The sequence below is a fragment of the Danio aesculapii genome, chromosome 20 (genome assembly GCF_903798145.1).
Source record: "Danio aesculapii chromosome 20, fDanAes4.1, whole genome shotgun sequence".
NCBI classification, from domain to species: domain Eukaryota; kingdom Metazoa; phylum Chordata; class Actinopteri; order Cypriniformes; family Danionidae; genus Danio; species Danio aesculapii.
In genome coordinates, this window is record NC_079454.1 from 25,526,192 (window position 1) to 25,549,859 (window position 23,668).

Genomic DNA, 23,668 nt, shown 5'->3' on the forward strand with positions numbered 1-23,668 from the left:
TTTTTTCAATATACTGTGAATTGAATGAATTCTACAAGCTTTTAGTTCTGTCTATTGCTTTCAGTAGTTTTCATTATTATTATGCTATTTTGTGGATAAATTTTGCTTAAGAATAGAGTTGTTGTCACAGCCTCTTTATCTCTTTTCTGTCTTTGGCCAATCACATGCTCTCAAATAATATTAGTTAAGTGTTGTGTAAACATTATCTAAATACATTTTATTTTGTATTTTACATTACATAGATGGTCATGTATTTTACTATATGCTGTAAAAAAAACATGTTCTTATTTAATATGTACATAGGCATTGCATGAAGCATTATGTCAAGAATATTTAAATGAAAACTCAAAAAAGACATGATATTTAAACTTTGTGTTAAGAAGTGTTTGTTAAAGTATTTGCAAAACTGGATCTGTGTCAATATGTTAACGTGTTTTATACATTTTGACAAGCTATGAGTGTCTAGCAGTAGGGGTCAAAAATTAAGCTTTTGCAGCACTAACAGAATACATGCAATTTGTGCATGTATTTCAAAACCTAGCAGTGCAATAATTTAATTGTTTAAGGCCATTTGATTGATTTGATTAGACAAGAAAATGGGACTGATTTTTCTAGCCAATCACCAAGAAAAAAAGTCAACGTTTAAAGTATTGACTGCAAGTTGAAGAAAAATAAAGGAATAAAACCATCTAATTGAAAAGTAAAAATAAAAAATGTACTCAAATAAAAGTAAAGTCACAGGTTTTTTTTTTAACTACTAAGTCAAGTCACTTCCTGAGGGACCCCCCCCCCCCCCCCCCCCCCACCGCCCCACTCAATAACAGTGATTTGAGAATTTGTTACTTTCGTCACTTTAAAATAAACACCTACAAATAAAGCGTATACTTCAACTGAGCTGTATTTGGAGTTATTTGATCTCAATGAGAGAAGAGATTGTTAAATGTTTGACCAAAACATCAAAAGGTTAAACAAAAAAAAATAATGACGATAATAAAAGAAACAGTCTTATTTGGCTCATTTTATTTATCACGGGTGCCAGTTTAGTGGAGGGCACTAGCATGTTTTAGGATTATAATAAACTATGGTTTAAATTGCAGAACGGTGAACTGCGAAGAAGGAGAATGAACATAGAAAGAGCTGATATTTTGAGATCAGGTTTTAGAGGGCACCACTCTGCCTCCACGCTGTATGATCTGATTTTGCTGACGGTTATTTGATGTTAAATTGAGTTTCGCAAGCACTCACCTATAGCTCATGCATGCTAACCTGACAATGATTCATGTATGAGAGTCATTGCTCTTAAATTATTAATTCAAAAGCTTCAATTCAAAACAAACGAGCTACTGCTATGCCAGCAAAAAGCTTTTTCTTTGGGGACAGACATTTTACTCCTCTGGGGACTGAATCGCAAATGCAAAGAAAGCGAGAGAATGAAAGAAGAGCGAGTAAACTGCAAGCAAACTACATGTGTTTGTAGTTTTATTAGATGTATTTAAAATATAAATTCTAATTTATAGCTTAAAAAGTAACAGTACAATTTTGCTGCTTCATGTACATTGTTGAATAGTTGGTATTCTTCTAAAATATTTTGAAAAGCCCATTATTATTTATCACAAAAAAGAAAAGAACTAGTGTTTATGTAGTCATTTTCACAAATATTATTGTGTTAAATTGTTTTTTTTTTTTTTGCCATTTTTGCTTGAGAAATAATAATAATATTAATAATAATAAGGGCGACGTGGTGGTGCAGTAGCCAGTGCTGTTGCCTCACAGCAAGAAGGTCGCTGGTTCGAGCCTCGGCTGGGTCAGTTGGCATTTCCGTGTGGAGTTTGCATGTTCTCCCTGTGTTCGTGTGGGTTTCCCCCACAAGTCCAAAGACATGGGGTACAGGTGAATTGGGTAAGCTAAAATTGTCCGTAGTGTATATGTGTGAGTGAGAGTGTATGGGAGTATCCCAGTGATGGGTTGCAGCTGGAAGGCATCTGCTGCGTAAAACATATGCTGGATAAGTTGGCGGTTCATTCCACTGTGGCTACCCCAGATTAATAAAGGGACTAAACCAAAAGAAAATGAATAAACGAGTGAATAGTAATTATAATAATAAAACTATAAAACCTTAATTTAAGCTGGTTGCCAACAAAAAACATATATTTTAGGATTTGAATTAGGGTAAAAAAATAACTAAAACTAAAATAAAAACTGTATAGAAAGGCTTATTGATTATGGAATAAAAATCTGTTACAGTCACCAGCGATCTACTTCGGATCACTGGAGAACTACAGCTCTGCCACCAAATGGACTACAAATCACAGCATGCACCGCACACACACACTGGTTCCTGTTCCCGTCTGATTGCAAATACTCACAGCTGAAGCTGCTTAAGGACTCATTACCTAGACTATTTTATACACCACATTTGCTTACACACATGGCTGATTGTTCTTTGTTTTGTTAGTCAAATTAACCTGTAACTTTACAAAGTGTTTAATTTTTATGTCTAGCCGTGTTCTTTGATTCCTTGTTTATCTTACCTTTCACCGGTTTTGACCGTTTGGCTGTTCATCGACGATGACTTCTGGATTATCTGTATAAACCTGATTGCTGACCATTGCTTGCCTGACAATTCTGTTGAATAAATCTGCATTTAGATTCACTCCTCTGTGAAAGCCTCCTTCAGTTACAAAATCATAATCACAATTATTTTAGCTACAATTAAATTCACATTTCAAACAATGAAATTTAAAAGGCTGCTGAAAAAAATATGTGACCTTGATAGAAAAATAAGAAACTTACAATCATGCTGTTTAATGATGTTATTAAAAAAAACAATCTCTAGGATGCAGAAGTGGCCGTAGTTTCACCCACACGTGCACTTGTGACATGTAGGTTGAAGTGCTCATATATTCATATGTCTGCTGCCAGGACACACACTGCTCTCTCCATCTGTATCACTGACCGCTACACAGTCCACTCACCCACATGCTCATCTCCCTCACAGCAGCTCTCACGCGCTGCCGGAGGTGGATGATCACCCATGTACCCCATCATGTTTCTGCTGCAGGTCAGACTCTGAGCATTCCTGCAGCTACTTGGATCAGTTGCATCTTACATTAAAGTTTGTGTTTTATAGGTGAAGGGTGTTATTTTTGGGATGTTGAAACACTTTCACAGATGCATGGACAGCTTCAAAATGTGGGAATGCAAAGGTGCTTTGGCATATAGCTGTGCAAAATCCATATTTTTTAAATTGACTAGTCGGTGGGTTGCCTGCATGAACAACTAATAGATTTTGAAAAATGGGAGGTTTTGCACATTCCTAGCCCAAATTCAGTGTTGCTGTGTCAGGATGTTCAAAGGAATAGATCAATGCTTCGATAGCACCACAGATTGAGAATTTTTACCTTGAAATATGTTGTATTAGTCAGGGTTGTGTAATAGTTCAGGTTAGCCTAACCCCAATCAGACAAATCTATAAAATATACTCACATATGTGAATTTCAAAAATAAATAAAAACACAAACATAGTAGACATCCTTGACTGACTGGTGTTGAATGCAGAACTCAAGACGTTATTAAAAACCCCTTGGTTGGTTTCAATTCTGCCTAATGTTTAGAGATGTTCTGATCAGGTTTTTTTGCCCTTGAGTCCGAGTCATTTGATTTTGAGTATCTACCAATACCGAAACCTGATCCGATACTTCTGTAATACATAAAAAAAAGAATAAAGAAGAGTGAAGAAACCGATCCAGAATGTTCCTTATTTTTTTATTTAATTCAACTTATTTTAACATTCAACAACTATTATAAATACATAAAAACAAATAGCACCTTAACTTAAAATACCCGGCAGGCAATCCCAAGCTTACATATCTTACAGTTTGCTATGGAAATGTTGTCGTCATCAACTTTATAAAACCTCCAGACTTTACATTGCCAGCATTTAACCAATAGCTTCTATATGTATATTTATGTATATATAACATCTGATTCCAATCGGGTCTGAAACTGCATGATCAGGCTCAATTTTCAATCACGTGATCAGACCTGGACATCCCTACTAATGTTGATACTATATTGCATGTTTTGCAGTGTATGTTCAGTAAAACTTTATTTTAAGGTGGCCCTCACATGTTCTGTGTACTTACTCTGGTAATTAGGGCTGCACGGTATCGGAAAAAATTGACATTGCAATATTTGTTTTCTGTTCAATATATATTGCGATATAAATACAATTTCATCAGTCATTACATTTGATTCATTGGGATGATTTTGTATGGGAGTGAAATGTAAATATATTTCTACGTAATTTATTACGTACATATAATAAACAAATTACAGTCATAAATAAGCACAATGGGGCAAATATTAAAGTGAAATAAATAATACCTTATGGTTTTCTGGAGAGTGTAACAGTATTCAGGTAGAGAAATTATAATTTAGTAAAATTTATCTTTATGAAACTCCTTTATGCGGTACTAAAATGCTTTAAACTTTCTTAAAATGCTAACATAGTCACAGGCCAAACAAATGCATTTAATAAACTTTAACTCTATTATAGTTCAATTCCACATTGTCTCCACAAATCTTGTGTGCTTTGACGTGGTTTCTGGCCATCTACAATCCCAACCCAGCATTGCGTGTCTTGTAATGTGACTATTGCAAACACACACGTTGTGACAACGATGCTCAAATGATATATTGTGCAGCCCTAATGGTAATTACAATTAAATATGCATAATTACATGCAACTAATGCTAAACCAAACCATCATTGTAACCCCAACTTTATAGTAATTATGTAAGTTCTAAAACATCTCTAACAAGATTTTTTTTTTTTCATTGGGAATTGATTGGGTTGTTCCATTATTTGCTATTGACAGTTATTATGATTAAAGATTAATAGGCATATGATTTCATGGTGACTTTAAATGGATGTCGCACTGCTAAATGAATATTTGTTCTTAATATACTCACACCCTTACCATCTAAAATGTAGATTTTTAGCCTTGTTTATTCATAAAATTCAAGTCAATGGCTACTCTCGCTTTATGGTAAACAACACATTCATTCATTCATTCATTCATTCGTCTTCCTTTTGGCTTAGTCTCTCTATTAATCAGGTGTTGCCACAGTGGAATGAAACGCCAACGTATCCAGCATATGTTTTACGCTGCGGATGCAACCCAGTACTGGGAAACACCCATATAAACATGGGGAGAGCATGCAAACTCCACACAAAAATGACAACTGACCCAGCCGGGGCTCAAGCAAGCGAACTTTCTGCTGTGAGGCGATTGTGCTACCCACTGTGTCACCGTGCCGCCCTAAACAACAAATGCAGGCAAAAAAAAAATAAAAATGACTATTAAAGTTGCTCCTGATGACACATTAAAGTCTAATTAAGCAATAAGACTAGTCTGTGGAAGAAACTGAACAATATTTACCACAATATTACCTTAATTTCCAGCCTCAGGAAACATCATGATCTTCCTATTGCATAATGATTTACAGTACAGCGATGTACAATGCACAGTACACAGGCAAAACTTACTGTGCTTTTTATTTTTGAGTGAACTATCCAATGCTATCTCACTGCAATTTGTAACTTTTTGATTTAGTGGCTAATTCGTATGAAATCGTACAATCTCATTCGTACAATTTAGTATGATTTGCTTGTCTCCCAATGACGGTTGGGTTTAGGGGTGGGATTGGGTGCCACGTCTCCTTTGAAAAATCTTACATTTTCATAAGACTGAACTCGACTTAGCCACTAAATTGACAAAACGTATAATAGTTACCGATGCTTGTGAGATAAGATTGAACTTTCCTTTTAAGTGGGCTCTATAGAAACACCTAAATTACAATTTGTCCATTTTCAAAACCCAAATTTCATTTGAATATTAGCAGAGGTGGGATCAAGTCATTGTTTTTAAAAAGTCCCAAGTAAATCTTGAGTCTTAACCATCAAGAAACTCAAGCAAGCCAAGCCAAGTCAAGTCACTGCTTATTTCAAGCAGAGGTGTGATCAAGTTATTAAATTGAAAGTCACAGTAATACTTGAGTTTTTGCATTTAAGTCTCCAGTCAAGTCTAGAGTGAAGTCCCAAATCTTCTTGAATCAAAATCGGGTACTCAAGTCCATGTCAAGTCACAAGTCATTGACTTGAGTACACAGCTCTTGGCATATTAGTATCATTGAGCATGTTTGCACTGCATTCATTTAGCACAGCATTGATTACATCTGCCTCTACTGCTATTCACATGTCTCACTCACCCAGTCTGTCACTCCATCGCTCTCCCTGTCTCTCTGTCTCACCTCAGGAGCCCTGCTCTGTCTGCTAACATATTCGTAAAGAGTGTGAAAGGAATTGCCACATTCCTGGTTGCCCCCTCCAGCACACAGTAGGAGAACAGAAAGATCTGAGAGGCAGACAGACAGAAGTTTTTACCTCATGCTGCACGGTGAAGGTCCTATCAGGCAGCATTTCGCACCATACCATGCTTTGATGCATAAATGATGAGATACTCCTCTAAACATTGAGTAATATAGTGTGTGAGATTTTCAGGTCGACTTTTCGAAATTTGTTTAGCCTGTAATAACATGAATGGATGATATAAAGTGATGTTACTATTGTTTCTTATTCTCTGCATCCCAACACAGATTTGCATCAAATACAAAATACATTATTTATTTTTACCTGCCAGATCCTTGTATTCTAAAAATCTGTGCATAAAGCAGCAAAATTCAGTATTATTTGTCTTGAAATAGCTTTTAATGGCTTAAAGTTCACTATTTTCCACAGTGAATTTGTTTCCTCAAGTGAATCAAATTAGATAAATCTTCGGTGATATTTAACTTTGCACAGACTGCAGGCTCACAATAACCCGCTTCAATATTACCACAACCTTTCGGATGGAATTTGTATTAGCACAGACTGCTTGTCCCAGAATTACGCAAAGCTAAAGTACACTTTATGTGTGTGTATTGAAAGTTTAATTAAAGTTCTGACTAACTCAATGTTTTAAGGGAGGCCCGTGGGGATTCTTTTTTTTTTTTTTTTCTTAAATATTGCTTACTGACTAATTCAATTTCAGAGGCCGCTAGCGGCAGACTGGAGCCAGCGATTCAGTCACACTTCTAGCATGACTAGGGATAGACAGTAATAAGGCAGAGGTAAGCTATGCACAATGTTTGTGTGTGTGTGTGTTATATGTGAGGGTAACTTTCTTTGAGCATATATTACATGCAGTCTGCCTGCATGTTAAATGCAAGCTAATTTCAGGGTAATTGGACTAATTTCAGTAATGTTTTTATTGATTAAAAAGTTAAACCATTTAACCAGCTTTATGTACTTTCTTACTTGTGGTCTTTATTTGTTGTGCAGTATAAGCAGTAAAACATTTACTATCATTATGGTAATCAAAATGAAAATTAACTCATAACTTAGCCCCAATCCCAATTCTATTTCTTTCCCCTTACCCTTGACCCTTGAAACAGAGTGTGAGGGAGAAGGGCTTCAAATTTTACCCCTAAGATATGGACAGCACTACAACACCTGCACTTATAATCAAATGTCATTGCGATCTCTTACTTCATTTGAGATTGACAATGGCGACTGCTGTTATTCCAGTTGCATAATTTTTTTGGTATTTATCTTTGGGAAATCACTGAAGGCAATGATATCATGTTATCATAACGATATAATGTGATAATAAGCTCATAACTGTAGCCTGCATTTACATCATGGCCATATGCAACTAAACACATTAAACAACATTAACATTATACCAGACACTGTAAAACGCTCATTCCCAGCCACTAGACCTTTCTGACAGGTTATTCAAGTGTCATCAAGTGACACATGTGAAAGTATGTTGAATGTTATTATTATGGCTTATAGAAAGCAAAATATATCTTTGTTTAGTGTTTTTTTAAAAAGCATAATGGTAAAACAAAACAAAAAATACTCATTTGTGGGTCTCCTTACTTCCGTGTGCAGCCATGCTGCCGTTGTAGATGGTGTTTTCAGGAAAAATGTGTACCCCTTGGTTTCTAGTGTGGTCCTAAAAAATCTCAGTTTCAAGGGCTATCTAGCCCGTCCCCTTATCCCTACGCCTTCAAGCTAAAAATGAATTGGGAATAGGGTAAGGGTAAGGGCTAAGGGGTAGAATTGGGAGTGGGCCTTAGTGCCATTTCTAAACCTTAGTCCCAAAAGCAGTTCTAACCACTCAAAAAGAGTTGGTTTTCTGAATGAAGCAGTGGGTTGTTAAACAAGGTCTTTGTGTCTTTCTGTTCTAGGTTTAATGAGTCAGTAACATCCAGTTCTGCTGTAAATGGGACAGGTTAAAATTACACCATTTTAAGTGAGTTCTTAAACCTGATGATGGTGAAAAAAAAGCGCAAGAGGGAGAGAATTATTCCTGTTTGAGTGAGTCAGTGAGTTTGAGGGAGTCAGTCTGACACAACGCCTTAACCAGGACTAATATGGCAAGATTCCAGTGACAAGCAATTGTTCCGTCTACACCAAAGGTGATATAGCTATGGGGTGCGCCACATGAAATAAATAAATTATAACCAATCAGGAGAGCATTTAGGAGTTTAACTGTACTAAAAGTACATCCTGAGTGACTGATACAATCTTTCTAGAGCAGTGGTTTCCAAAGTGGGGGTCTGGACCCACTGGGGGGTTGCTGGACATTGAGGGGAAGCCCTTTTTGATTTTTCAAAAATTAAAGAAATTTTATTAAACCATTAGAATTACCATATTTTATCCATAAATTTCAGAAGACTAAAATAGTATTTAATAATAATATAAAAAACAATGTGCAAAAAAAAAAAATCATCAGTCTTTCAATTAGTTTTTTTTTTTAAATTTAGTTAGTGATTATGTTATATTAATACTCTTCCGTGATTATTAATCAGTTACAGCAGATTGATTTTATGGCACAATGTTAAACTTTAACACCTTTACGGCACTCACATGGGCTACATTAAAAAAATAAAGATCATGAATGAACATAGGGGATGATCTCAAAGTGGCAGCCTCCAAAATTAAACCAAGAATAGACTTTTGCTGTAAACATTGTGCCCACCAGTCTCATTAGATGGGGTTAATATTAAAATAAACAAATTAGTAAATGACTATAAAAATGATCTTGTTGTTAGACTGTTGCACTTTGTTTTATCAATATGCTCGTGTTTATATAGGCTTTTTGGTGTGTGCATCGCTGTGTGCAATATTTATGTTTATAGCCACTTCTGAGGATAGTGGGGTTTCGTGAGTAACTGGACATGTTATTTTGGGGGACGTGGGCTGAAAATTTGGGAACCCTTGTTATAGAGTATGCTTCACAATGAGTTCAGCTTTAACATTGATATTCAATTAAACCTATTTTCAGTATGATAAGAAATATGTAAAAGCAAGACATCGTTTCTATTGTTTCAGCAGTGACATCACATAAATAGAAGTGTTATTGAAATACAATTCAATGTTATTTTAGAGCCACCTGTAGATCACTGTCAGGATTTAATGTATTGATGCTGGTGAAAGTGTGTACTAAATACACATGATAGAGGAAGAGATTGTCACAATTTCACAGTTTTTCTTCTCCTTCCATCTTCTCTGTGGCTGGAAATTGAGTTTGAGCAGGTGTGCCGCTTTCCTCCTCTGCCAGCCCCCCTTTCGCACCACTACGCCCTCTGTGCGGTGTTAATCGCCTGATCTTGGCGTCACTTTCCCTGCCACTTCTCAGAAATATTCTCCCGTCCTCTGCTCCCTGCTCAGGTAGCCTGCTATTTTTACTGCCTTAGGGCTGCCAGCCTTTTTGTGAGTGTGTTCGCAAGCTTTCAGAGCGGAGCAAACAATGGAGGTTGACAGGAAAATAGGGGAAACACTTTATTGATTTGACCTATCCCTTACACACTGTGAATGGCATTGGCTGCTGATGGCGCCCCGTGTGCAGTCTGGGCCTTTTCACAGAGTCTCCGACTACGGTCATCGACACCACATTTTCAAAGGATGACTCATTATGGGTACACAATGAGCTGGGACCAATTTGAACACTTAAACATAGCTGGCATAAAAAACTTTCCAGTGAATTATACCTGGAAGGGACGTGAACCTCATTGCTAAAGTCGAAATGCCAATTAAGAGGTCCAGCATGATGTTTAAGGAATAAACCTTGATGGAAATTTGTCAGTAAATTAATTTAGATACCTTTGGCCCTATTTTCCTTGATATTAGGAATCATTTTTGTTGATTAAAAGTAGGGCTGGGCGATTAAAAAAGGGTATATGTATTTATTGACCAAACACTATTGTCAATATCGATTAAAAAAAGTTTGGTATGAAGTTTCAATATGAAGGCTATAGTTTTATTAAAATGTGTCTGCTAAGCGCGCACCTTGAAAGCAATAGCAAAAAGCTTAGCGTGAAAACATTATGCGTTTTATGTTTGTCCATAAACTTGTATCAGAGCTGCAGCAATGGTTTGTCTGTTTGTCATCCTCTGAAATGGTTGATGGTCGCCTAGTTACGAGAGACGCCAGGGGAGGGCAATCGCATTGAAGATGGTGAAGGAAACCATGCGCTCGCGCTTGTCACCTCAGGTTAGAATAACAACACATGAAAAAATGAGTGTTGTATAGCAGCAGTGAGGAGTTTGTAAATGAAAAAGGATGTAAGGATGTCACCAGAGTGACTTTTTGGTTTCTTTTTTTGTGCGTCCTCGCCACTAGCGCCCCTTCTTAAACATTTTTTTTTTGCATAGAGGGTAATATAGTCATTCAACTTCACAATTTGTAATGTTGCAGTATTTATTTGAATAATGATGACTGGTTCCTTTACTTGAAAGCTCAGATTTGATTATCATAATGATTTTGAGGTTTACTGTATCATTATTAATCACACCTTAAAGTTTGCTTCGATTGTTCAGCATTCGCACTTTACCATTGCACACACTTTGTAACTTTTTATATATTAAGTTTAAGAGTCTCTTTAACACTTATGTTTGTTTCATTATAAAGAGATCAGATATTTTGTTTAAATATTTTTGTTTTTGTATATAAAAACTATTTGTCTTAGTAAAGTTGGTAAATTAAAATGAAGTGGTTAAAAAATCCAAAATACCTAAATGGATTGTTAAAAAATAAATTAAATTATAAATTCAATAATTATTGATACCGAAATATATGAAACAGAATATCGTGATTATAATTTTTTTTTTTTTTTTGCAATATTGCCCAGCCCTAATTACAAGTGGAGAATAATACATGCGTGGAACAGAACTTTTGACATTTCTGACTGTAACTCAAAGCCACAGTGTTCTGGTGTAGTTTTTCAGCTATCTGAGCAGAAATGATAGATGATTTCTGTATTGTTTCTGGCTATGCATCTTAAGATCAGGTGTAAACAGGGCCTTTGTTTAGAGAACCTGAAGCTTTGAACTAAAGAACCATGTTGTTCAGTAAGTGGGCTGTTTCACTTTTCATTTCACTTTTCAATTAATTATTATAATATTTATTAGCTTATTACATTAATATTCATTCATTCATTCATTCATTCCTTTTTCTTTTTGCATAGTCTCTTTATTAATCAGGGGTCGCCACAGCAGAATGAACTGCCAACTTATCTAGCATATAATATTTTTATATGTCTGAAACACACACATATATATATATATATATATATATATATATATATGTCAGAGACCTCCAGGTGGAGAAAACAAGTTCATTATTCTGTATCTTGTATGGCTTACTGATATTTAGCTATTGTGGCACTCTAAATCGCTGCTTGCCTCATTCTATACTGACATTCTTTTACTGTATCTGCAACAGGTTGGCCACATGCAGGGTTGGCAAGTCTGCAGTTTGAGGGTTTGCACAAATTAGATTTGAATGTAAGGATTTTTGACCAACCAGCAGCCAATGTTATGCAAGTCAAACCAGGTAAGACGGATACTATTTTTTATAGAAGGAGACAGGCCAGCTGTGGTTATGATTGCACTACAATGAATGCACAGGTAAAATAGTGTGTCAGCAGAAATGGTAACTATGGAAAATTGTTCTCAGAAAATTGTTTTTATACAACAGTTCAATAAACAAGAAGTTAATACTGGGCAAATTGCATTTTAGACACTACATTGTCAGTTACATCACCAGTGTTTTTGCTTCATTAACAGAAACAAGAAATTATCTTTATGAGATCCTTTAAATTATTCTCTCAAAACTTGCTTTGTTTACAAATGAAGCAGGATTATAAACAGATTTAGTGAGTGATTCATATTAATCACTCATAAAAGCAATCATGTACTTTGTTGCTAAATCAGATTCAAATTGCTCTCTAATGAAAATAATTATTTATTTCATTCCAAAATCAATTAACAAATGTAGGCTTGAGAGTACATGATATGAGTTATGTCTTTCTTGAATGAATTAACATTTTTTGATTGATTGATCGAAACGGCTTGCTCGTAATAGTAAAAACTTCCATGACACTCATTTGCATAATTTCTAATTATGTTTTTGTATTTGAATATAATATAATATAATATAATATAATATAATATAATATAATATAATATAATATAATATAATATAATATAATATAATATAATATAATAGGCGTGTCAAAATTAATTGTTTCTTCGATACACCACGGTGCAGACGTGGACAGTTCAGTATCGGTTTAGTAATAGATCATAACTGTTTATTACGCATTGACATCATGTATCATATATGCGCTATGTTGCAGTAGAATACTATGGCAAGGGAGGTGAGAGTGGTGAAATAAGGGTGCTTTCACACTAGCACTTTTGGTTTGACGTCAAAGTATGGTATAGTTAGCTAGTGTGAACATGTCTTCTGAACTCAGGTGCACACACGTGGACCGTACCCTAGTCTGCCTAAAAGAGGTGGTTTGGGATGCGGTTTATGCAAACTCTGGTACGGTTCACTTATGGAAGTGAACAGCCAACTGTACTTTAGTTTTCATAACGTTCATTTGTGTGTATGTCTGTGTATCACCTACCTTGATGAGAAACGGGACTCACCCAGTGCAAACACAGTGATAATGTCTGCTTGTCTCCACCAAAAATGACTTCTGCAGACATCGCATGATGTTCTGAACGTTTTTAATGTTTGTTTTTTTTGCGGCAGATAGACTCAAGTGGCTCTCTGTATTTTGGTTTTGGTAACAAAACCAAAAGATTCAGTAAAAGCAGAAAGACCATGATATGCTGATGTCTCCATTTTGCTTTTATGGCCGTCACCTAGCAACAGCTGTACACAAAACAGCAGCTTGATGAGGCAAGCGTACCAGGGTTCAGATGGAAAAATGACAGCGTGAACTCAAACCAGCCGAAAAGGTGGCAAGGGAGGGCAATCGAACTTGGGTTCAGTCCAGGCAATTGAACCAAGTGTGAAAGCACCCTAAAACACTCTAACTACTTAAAAAGCAGACAAATGTGTACAATTCACTGCTTGTGAGTTTGCTGGACAGTCTTTCCCTGACACTTATGAAGGTACAGCAGAACCCAGGCACTGTTTCACTGCTAGGGAGAAAACGAAAGCCATAACTCCATCTCTCTTTTTCTTATCAGCTCTTTGAACTGCTTGCATGTTTGTAAGGTAACTTTTTTCCTCTCTTCTATCGCTATTAAAGTGATACTTGTGGATCCAGATATGAGCGTGTCTGTAGCGTGGTTTTTTTTCCAACGCGTCTATCACAAATCAGCTGTGATAACTGCGCATAGACCGTAATCGAATCACTCATCGGTGACAGCGCTGACAGTTTTAGAGCTAATCACAGCTCAAAAAGCAAGCGGAATATTTACATTAGTTTATTTGCTATAAATGCTTATTTTGTCTTTTGTGCATGTACTTGAGTTTTGTTTAAAACATTTAAAAAAGAGCAGGTTCTTTGAGCAAGTAGAATTAAAGATACAGTTCATATATCTGACTGCTTGTATTAAAGGACAAAATGGTATAACAAATAATATATAAATGTATTTATACACTTTAATACAAGAATCCTTGTATTGTGAAGAAATAAATGTAATTGTTTATGGAAAGCATCGTCAATGCATCATGATGCACCGAGATATCGAACTGAACCGAATCGATCACATGATAATCGTAACTGACTGAACCATGTGACCAGTGTAGTTTCACACCTCTAATAATATAATATAATATAATATAATATAATATAATATAATATAATATAATATAATATAATATAATATAATATAATATAATATAGGGTGGCGCAGTGAGTAGCATGATCGCCTCACAGCAAGAAAGTCGCTGGTTCGAGTCTCGGCTGGATGAGTTGGCATTTGTGTGTCGAGTTTGCATGCTCTCCCTGTGTTGGCGTGGGTTTCCTCCGGATGCTCCGGTTTCCACCACAGTCCAAAGACATGTGGTACAGGTTGGGTAAGCTAAATTTCTGTAATGTATGTGTGTGAAAATGTGTGTTGGATGTTTCCCAGTGATGAGTTGCAGCTGGAAAAGCATTCGCTGCGTAAAACATATCCTGGATAAGTTGGTGGTTCATTTCGCTGTGGCGACCCCAGATTAGTAAAGGGACTAAGCCAAAAAGAAAATGAATGAATGAGTAATATAATATAATATAATATAATATAATATAATATAATATAATATAATATAATATAATATAATATAATATAATATAATATAATATAATATAATCTCTGAAAAGGGTGGAGGCATTACGTTTATCACTGGAGCTGTTTTTTTCAAAGAACTATATTGTAGTGTTGCATATGAACAGGCAATTTTATACATATTGAAGCTCATAGGGGATTTATCTCTCCTTTGATCATTACTCTCGTGTCATTCAGCAGATCTACAATAATGACTGCATTCACAGCGGAGCTATTGAAACATTATTGAGAACATTACAAGGCAGAGCTTTCAGCTTCCAAGTAACCTGATGTAAATCATATTTGTGATGCCTGCCCACTTAAGATGGAGTCTGAGTGGTGAAGTGGCTTATTGAACGAAATAGATTCAAAGAAGATTATACCCAGAGTAACTATTTGGGTGATATTACTTGGCGATGAGTCTGGCAAATGGATTAAACACAGGGCAGCTACTTTGGGCATTAGTTGCTAAGCACGTAATATGCTATGTTGTAGCTACCTTCTTTTTCATCTCCAGAATTCACCACGTCATTTCGAAAAAGTACTTTTACACATCATCGAGTGGTTTAGCACATGCTAATCTCATTTGCATGGCACTTAAATTTGACTCGTTTTAAACCTTTTTCTTAAAATCCACTGCTACTTTACTGTAGCTTGAATTTCCTGAACTCGAGTGCTCTTAAGACTTTCATTTCTGTTTGTGGATTGGCTAGTGAGGAGATTGCAAGCGAGACAGAGGGAATATTGTAGAAGATGAGACGCTGCGCATTAATGTTTGCTTTTTATATTGCCAGTGCCATGGGCATCTGTACATATCAGTCTCAAGGACTTTCATTCACTCAGTGTCTTTCCCTTTCGTAATGTCTCTTTCTCTTATTTCTCTCCCTGCTTTTACAACAGGCTGTGGGTGATTTCAGACCTTGTCTGCAATACTTCTCTGTCACTCAGCCAGGGAAAAGCTTTACATTTTCTTGTCAGGTACAGTTTTGCTATGTAATATAAGTGTTATATTACTAACTAGTTACGTAAATTATGAGATATTTATTCATGCGTTTATTTGGAAGTGTATTCTTCAATTTTCTTGTAGAATAATGTTTTTCTACAAACACAATTTCATGTAAATGAGTCACTCTTGAATGTTTTGGTTACTCTGTGACTGTTGTTTGCTTTATTAGCAGATGGTTGAAACTGTAGCATTTTTGATTGAACTTGATTATGATACATGATCCATTTTATTCATTTGTACTCTTTCCTTCAACAAACTTTTATGTCAATCAATGGTTATTGTTTATTGTACAGTGATCTGTTACACTACGTCAAATTCACATTTACATTTTTCTGATAAAAAATAAACAGTATTGGATACCTGTGACCTTATATTAAAAGTAACGAAGCTCAAAGCGTAGCATAGTGTGAATATTGAATGGCAGATGAGCTACAAATAACATTTAGTGAAGTTCATGTGTCAACAGAAAGTAGCATATTAGAAAAGCTTGATTTTGAGATTTGGGAATCCATGTCAGTATTGATTAATAAGGAAAAATCTGTATTATTAAACAAGCGCTATAGCAGCTACACAGCTGACATTTTTATTAGTGGATTTCATTTTACGGGCAAACAGTGTAAAATGTAATGTAAAATTACAATTCATCTGTATTTCTATAGCGCTTTTACAGTGTTTATTGTGCCAAAGCAACTTAACATACAGTGCACTAACTTACAAATAATAACTTGGCTTCGAGTTGATCATTTGGAAAAGTGGCAGAAGGTAGATTTTTCTGATGAATCATTTGTTGAACTGCATCCCAATCATCACAAATACAGCAGAAGTCCTATTGGAATCTGCACGGACCCAAGATTCTCATAGAAATCAGTCAAGTTTGGGTAAGGAAAAAATCAATGTTTAGGGTTCCATTCAGTATGGGGCGTGCAAGAGATCTGCAGAGTGGATGGCAACATCAACAGCCTGAGGTATCAAGATATTTGTGTTGACCATTAAATTACAAACCACAGGAGAGGGCAAATTTAGCCTCCACATCAATGTTCCTGAAAGCAAAGAAGGTCAAGGTGCTCCAGGATTGGCTAGTCTAGTCACCAGACATGAACATTATTGAGCATATCTGGGGTAAGATGAAGGAGGAGGCATTAAAGATGAATCCAAAGAATCTTGATAAACTCTGGGAGTCCTGCACGAATGCTTTCTTTGCCATTCCGGATGAATTTATTAATAAATTGCAAAGTCATTGCAAAGATGTATGGATGCAGTTGTCCAAGCTCATGGGAGTCATACACAATATTAATTCTTTTTTTACTGCACCATGACTTTATATTCTATACTGTACATTATTTCTCTTAGGTGACGAGACTTTTGTCTAAGCAAAGTCAGATCCTACTCTCCTAATTGAATAATTTATAAATCAATGCATGATTATGTTTTATTTTGGTAAAATAAGCGTTATCTAGAGGCTTTTACCTTTCATATAAGCTGCTACTGATACCAAATGATCAACTAGAAGTCAAGTAATTATTTGTTGTTCCTTGGATAGGCGACAAGACTTTTGTCAGGTAGTGTAGATGAAGAAAAGAGAGTAAAAGCCATAATATTTCAACTAGTGGAACATTTCAACAATTCAGGCAGGAAAGAGAGTAGTGTAGAATGCTGGTGTAGTTCTATTAAATTGAAACTGCTTTAGTTCAGTTTAGTGTAAATGTCAATGTAATTCAGTTTAGTGTAAATGTTGAGTGTAATGCAAATGACACTGCTGAAGACCGATTAATTGAACAGAATCTTCACCAATGTGCAGTCTCCAGTCTGAATGTATTTAAAAGTCACGTTCCTGTGCTTTCTATTGGTCTGCGTAGAAAAATAAAATCTGAATAAGATGTCTGCATTGGAAAATATTACACCCTTAAGTGAACGTTTCAATCATCTGGATTCAAACTGTATTGAAATAACTCTATTCCTAACAAGAAAATCTGTCGAACAAGAGTAAAAGGGAGTGAACCTTTAGTCTGACTTCCCCAAAAAAACAGCTGTCAGGTTTTTAGGTTGTAGTCCTACTAAAATCAAACATCTTTGTAAGATAATTAACTGATGTCAGATCTTGTTGAAATGTAATTTACAAAATTTTAACAAAAAAAAGTTTTCACTACCCAGCAGGGACACAGCGTCATATGTTGTTGATCTTTAGTTCTGTTTTGGTTGCAATGCCAGATTACCAAAGTTTAACATCAATTTGTTGTCTAATCCTGACATCAGCTGACATCTAATAACGACATTAGCTGGCGAGGATATTTGGTTGATAAAATAAACAAAAATCCAACACCATTTTAATGTTATGATATGTCATGCGTACAATGTCAAAGTCCAACATCAGTTTAATTTTTTTTATACTTGGTTTTATGTTGTGTAATTAACTAAAATTCAACGTCACTTTAATGTCATGTGACATCCATACAATGTTAAAGTCTAACATCAGTAGATGTAGATCTTTGGTTGATGTTAGGTTTTGGTATTAACTAACCAAAATCCAACATCTTGATTATGGAGTCTGACCTCTGGTTTCTGGTGTCAACTTGATTTTCATATACAACCAAAATTCAAAGTTAGTCTGATGTTGGAGTCCAATGTCAATTACTATAAACGTTTGTTTTGACACTCGCAAAATATCATATAGTACAGTGCACACTGTGCTTCAGAATATTAGTACAACAGCAAGTCTAAGCCATGAACATTCATGTCATTGCCACGTGTTGAGACAAAAAATGTAAGAATGTATTCAGATTGAATGACAGTTAATTCTGTGGCGTTCCTTTCAACCATAAGATATGAGGTAATTGCCTTTGAAGTATATATGCTTTTCTTTCTATATCTAAATCCATTCCATCTGTTTTAATCATCCGTCTGTGGTCTGAATAATAGACCAGGACACCTACATACATAAAAGCCCTTGACTCACTGACCCTCCTTTGAGAGCGTTTGACATTAAGAGGGTGTTTATTAATGCAGACGGTGTGGTCAAACCATGGCCATTTCCTGTGCAAGGAGTTTGACTTGATTACTTTTTGATTTACTCAGTACTTCTACAAGCACTACATCAACAGCCTGTATAATCGCATGTATAATCTCGCATGCAATCACAGCCTGCTTTCAAAAAACTTCAAAGATTGGTTGGATTCCATTGCATATGGAAATGATAAAAACTTATTTTTCTTCATTCAGTTCACTGGTTTTGAATAGAAAAAAATAAACAATTTTAATATTCACATATTGTTGCATTATGTAGTGTGTAGATGTTATGTTGCATTTACAACCCAGTGAACAGGGTTAAAAAAAAAACAAAACAAAAAAAAAAAAAACAATCCCCATACTTCACCATTAATTCAATTAACCTTTCTGTTGTGTTTGGGTCAAATCTGACCGATTTACAACTTAAAACATAAATATAGTGTTTTACATCTGATTACCTCAAGGCCTTATGATATCCTCCACACTATGCACTTGAACATATAAAAGCAATGATCACCTCTTTTATTGAATTTTGAGTGTTTTAATCAACCTTGTTACACCTGTGGTGTTCCCCGTCAAAAGTGACCGCCGTAGGAAATGAATGGGTATCCAGGCTATATTCATTTATCAGACAGAAAGCATACCCACACACACTACCCCAACTCACTTACTCACTCACTCACTCACTCACTCACTCACACACACACACACACACACACACACACATTTCAGACTGAACAATGTCTTTGCAGGTAAAAATCTCTTTTACGCACTTATGTGCTGATCCTCCAGCCTGATATCACAAGGAAACATAACTGTTTTACATTTTGTCAGTGTAGTGCAGGCATGGGCAAACTCGATCCTCGAGGGCCGGTGTCTCTGCAGAGTTTTGCTCCAACACTAAACAAACACACCTGAACACCCTAATTAGTGTCTTCAAGATCAATAGAAAGCTACAAGCAGGTGTGTTTGATTAGGGTTGGAGCAAAACTATGCAGGGACACCGGCCCTCCAGGATCTAGTTTGCCTATGCCTGGTGTAGTGGCTAATTCATATGAGTTCAGTCGTACAAAACTGTATGATTTTTAAAAGGAGGCGTGGCACCCAACCCCACCCCTAAACCAAATCGTCATTGGGGAAAAGCAAATTGTACAAAAACTGTATGAATGAGACCATACAAATTAATATGGATTAGCTACTAAACCCATAAATTATGAATTGCCAAGTGTTGGATCCTCCAACGTGAATTAACTTCCTGATAAAACAGTGTATCAAATCTTCACACAGACTAGGTGTCTGTTATGTGAATCCATCTATGTGTCTTTCTTTCTTTTTTTTCTTTTTTTTCTTTCTTTCTTTCTTTCTTTCTTATTTATTTATTTATTTATTTATTTATTTATTTATTTATTTATTTATTTATTTATTTATTTATTTATTTATTTATTTATTTATTTATTTATTTATTTATCTCTCTGGAAAGAAGCACAGAGAAGGAATCTTGTTCCCTTCCTTTTTTTCTTTCCTTCCTTCCTTCCTTCCTTCCTTCCTTTCTTTTTTTATTTAATTATTTATTTCTCTCTGAAAAAAAGCACAGAGAAGGAATCTTGCTACCCTTCTTTCTTTCTTTCTTCCTTTCTTTTTTTATTTAATTATTTATTTCTCTCTGGAAAAAAGCACAGAGAAGGAATCTTGTTACCTTTCTTTCTTTCTTTCTTTCTTTCAATCTTTCTTTCTTTCTTTCTTTCTTTCTTTCTTTCTTTCTTTCTTTCTTTCTTTCTTTCTTTCTTTCTTTCTTTCTTTCTTTCTTTCTTTCTTTCTTTCTTTCTTTCTGCCAATCTCTGGGTCTAGCAGGAGCACTTTTAGCTTAGCTTAGCAACAATTATTTTATTATATTAGATTATTATCTCGCTCAAAAATTACCAAAGTATAACTAGTGCTAGTTCTGTGGCCATGATTACCGTCTGTACCCTCAGTCACTATTCCCTATATTAGTACACTTGAAGGACTGAAAATTCTATCACTCGGAACACAGGAAAAAATAGCATTTTGTTTGTGCTTTGCTGGTTGATAAATCATTGAGAAGGATTAAAATTTAAATTTCTTTAGTCAGACCCCATGATAGTTATTTTAGCGAACTGTCTATTAGTAATGAAACAAAGTATTTTGATTTTTGTCATCTATTGTTAATTTTTTAATACATTTTCAGTGCCTATTTTTATTTTCATTGCAGTTTTTTTATGTCTAATTCTGTAAATTCATGTTAAACACTACTTTGAGACATTTAATCACAGCTAAAGAATGTTGAATAAAAATTTGGTGGAGAAAAATTATTTTTGTGCCGGGAACACTAAAGTAAAGGGCAGGATGTGAACACGACAGGAGGGTTAAATTTATCCTTATTTCTATTGCGTTTTTAAAATGTACTGTAGATTGTGTCAAAGCAGCTTAACATAGAAGTTCTAGTAAATTGAAACCGCATCAGTCCAGTTTTCAGAGTTGAATTTCAGTTTTAGTGTGGTTTAATTTTCACTGTTGAAAGTCCATACACTGAAGAGCAAATCCATCCATGCGCAGCTCCACAAGTCCCAAACAAAGCAAGCCAGTGGCTTCACTCCTCCACAACCTCTGCTCAGGACACGGCCTGGTCTAAGATTATGGAGACCTTGGGATAATGAAAAAAAGACTAACATAAGCATAGATGCCATTCAAATTATAATGTCTTATAATTGTGTGTTAGACTGAATGCATAAAAAATAGCAAACATTATCTTTATGTAAATTTTATGTTTATATATTTATACATGCTATATGGTATATTGGCAAATTAGTGAACTTTTTTGTTATAAAAAAAATCAGAAAATACATTATATACATTTTAAAAATGTGTGTGTGTGTATATATATATATATATATATATATATATATATATATATATATATATATATATATATATATATGAGCAATATCACATGCATAGTAGTACGATATGGCTGTATATCGGCACTGGTTGGAGGTTCGTTGGCTCGAACCTGCAGGACGAGTGCCTTAGTGCCCCCCACCAGTGCCAATATACAGCCATATCGCACTGCTATGTGTGTGATATTGCGTTGATACAACAGTTTGACTACATAATTGTGTGTATAAAAGGAAAATCAAACACGGAGAGTATTAAAAACCCTTTTGTACGAGGAACTTCTTTCTTCAACCACTCATTCACATCTGCAACTGACCATCAGAACAGCAGAAACCGTTGCTACTTCACTTTAGAGCTAGTGTTTGAATGATTCTCTAGCTTAATGTCTAGAGTGATGACAAAACAGGTCATTTTTGTTCACATTTTAAGATTATAAGGCTGAATGGCATGACGTGCCATCCTTCTACAGAGATTTACCAGTATTTCCCTGGTATCAGGAGATCACAAAAATTAACCCAGAAAAAGCCAAAGCAAAGCAAACACCACCAATTTCTGTTGTATAAATACAGCACTACAAAATACAAAAGAGATCGACTCAGAATGTCACTTACCTGATTTAAATTGATTTGTTCAGCTGTAGTTTTTAACTTGCACTGAGAAAATGCTGTTTTTCCCCCGTAAGGACTTATTATGCAGTCTCTGTCGCCATCTTGTGGCAGAACATCAACCGTCACTTTCTTTGGTCTGTTCATACAGGCTGATGATGGCCGATGCACTGAATATGATGCTTCGAAATTATAAATGTTTTAAAATAGGCACTATCTTTATAAATAAACTGCATAGTTGCAATCCAAACAACTACTTTCTTGACTAAAATAGCCTCAAAGGTAAATTATGTAGTCCAACAGCTGCAATATTTGTCAAACTGTAGAATGTCTTCTGCTTGTTGCTGTATGTGGGCGGAGTAATACACAAGGGTGAAGAGTGAAGAGGCTGTACAAGTGCTGTTATTTGCTGAATATCTCACGGATATCAGCCAATCACATTCAAGAACCAGACAGAACTGTTGTATAAATTAGATTAAGATATGATAAGAGCATAAGGATTTATTGAACAAAATAATTTTGTATTTCATTTTATTTTTAACTGATGCAAAGCAGTAACAAATTGTAATTGTCTGTAAATTAACTTTTTGAATAAAAAAATTATAATTTTCATAACATCTATATCGAAAGCCTATGAAATAATGTAAAAATCACACAAACAATATTAAGAAACCCTTTTTAAACCTGGTATATTGAGGGTAAAACTGTAATTCTGGCTCAGAGCAAGATAAAATGCAGGATCTATTTTGAGAAAATTGTCCTTGCATATCGCTATTGAAACCCAAATAGCCCAGAATCTGAAAAATGACCTGTGCATGAACCAACACAATGTCTTCCCTCATAGCTACATCAATAAAAATCTCAATAATAGACTAAATAATAATAATAATAAATAAATAATAATAATCATAATAAAAACTCAGAAATAAGCAAAATTACAAAAAAATCATGTGCCTGCAATGTGTTAGCGCAAAGTACATTTTAATTTCAGTTTAGCAGTATATGGTATACTGCCATAAGGCTTGCTCTTGGGTGGTTTGCTAGCACGTTCCCATCCTCTCTTGCACACACAAACACACACACATGCTCCTGGTGTCCTTCACCGGCTCCTGGATGAAGTCCAGCGATGCTCTCTTCTCACCCGAGTGAGAATGATGGGTATATTATGCATCCAGAGCAGCGGCGGGGGCAGAGTTGCAGGTGTTGTGCAGAAAAGGCCTCCCCCAGGCGGGGCCTGAAGAGGGAACAAGAGACCCCGCTTGGTATTATTTCCCTGACTCTCAATGCAATCAATCAGAGACTCTGGCCATGATGCATTATTAACTTCCAAGGTCCTAATAAAGCACAGTGACCTCCGATTCATCATACCTTCCTCTTGTTTCTGAGTCTATGTACTCTTTTACAACCAACAGAGTCAGCAAACTTTTAGACCTTTTGTATTAATATGCCAAGAGACTCTTCTCTTTAGGAACACTTG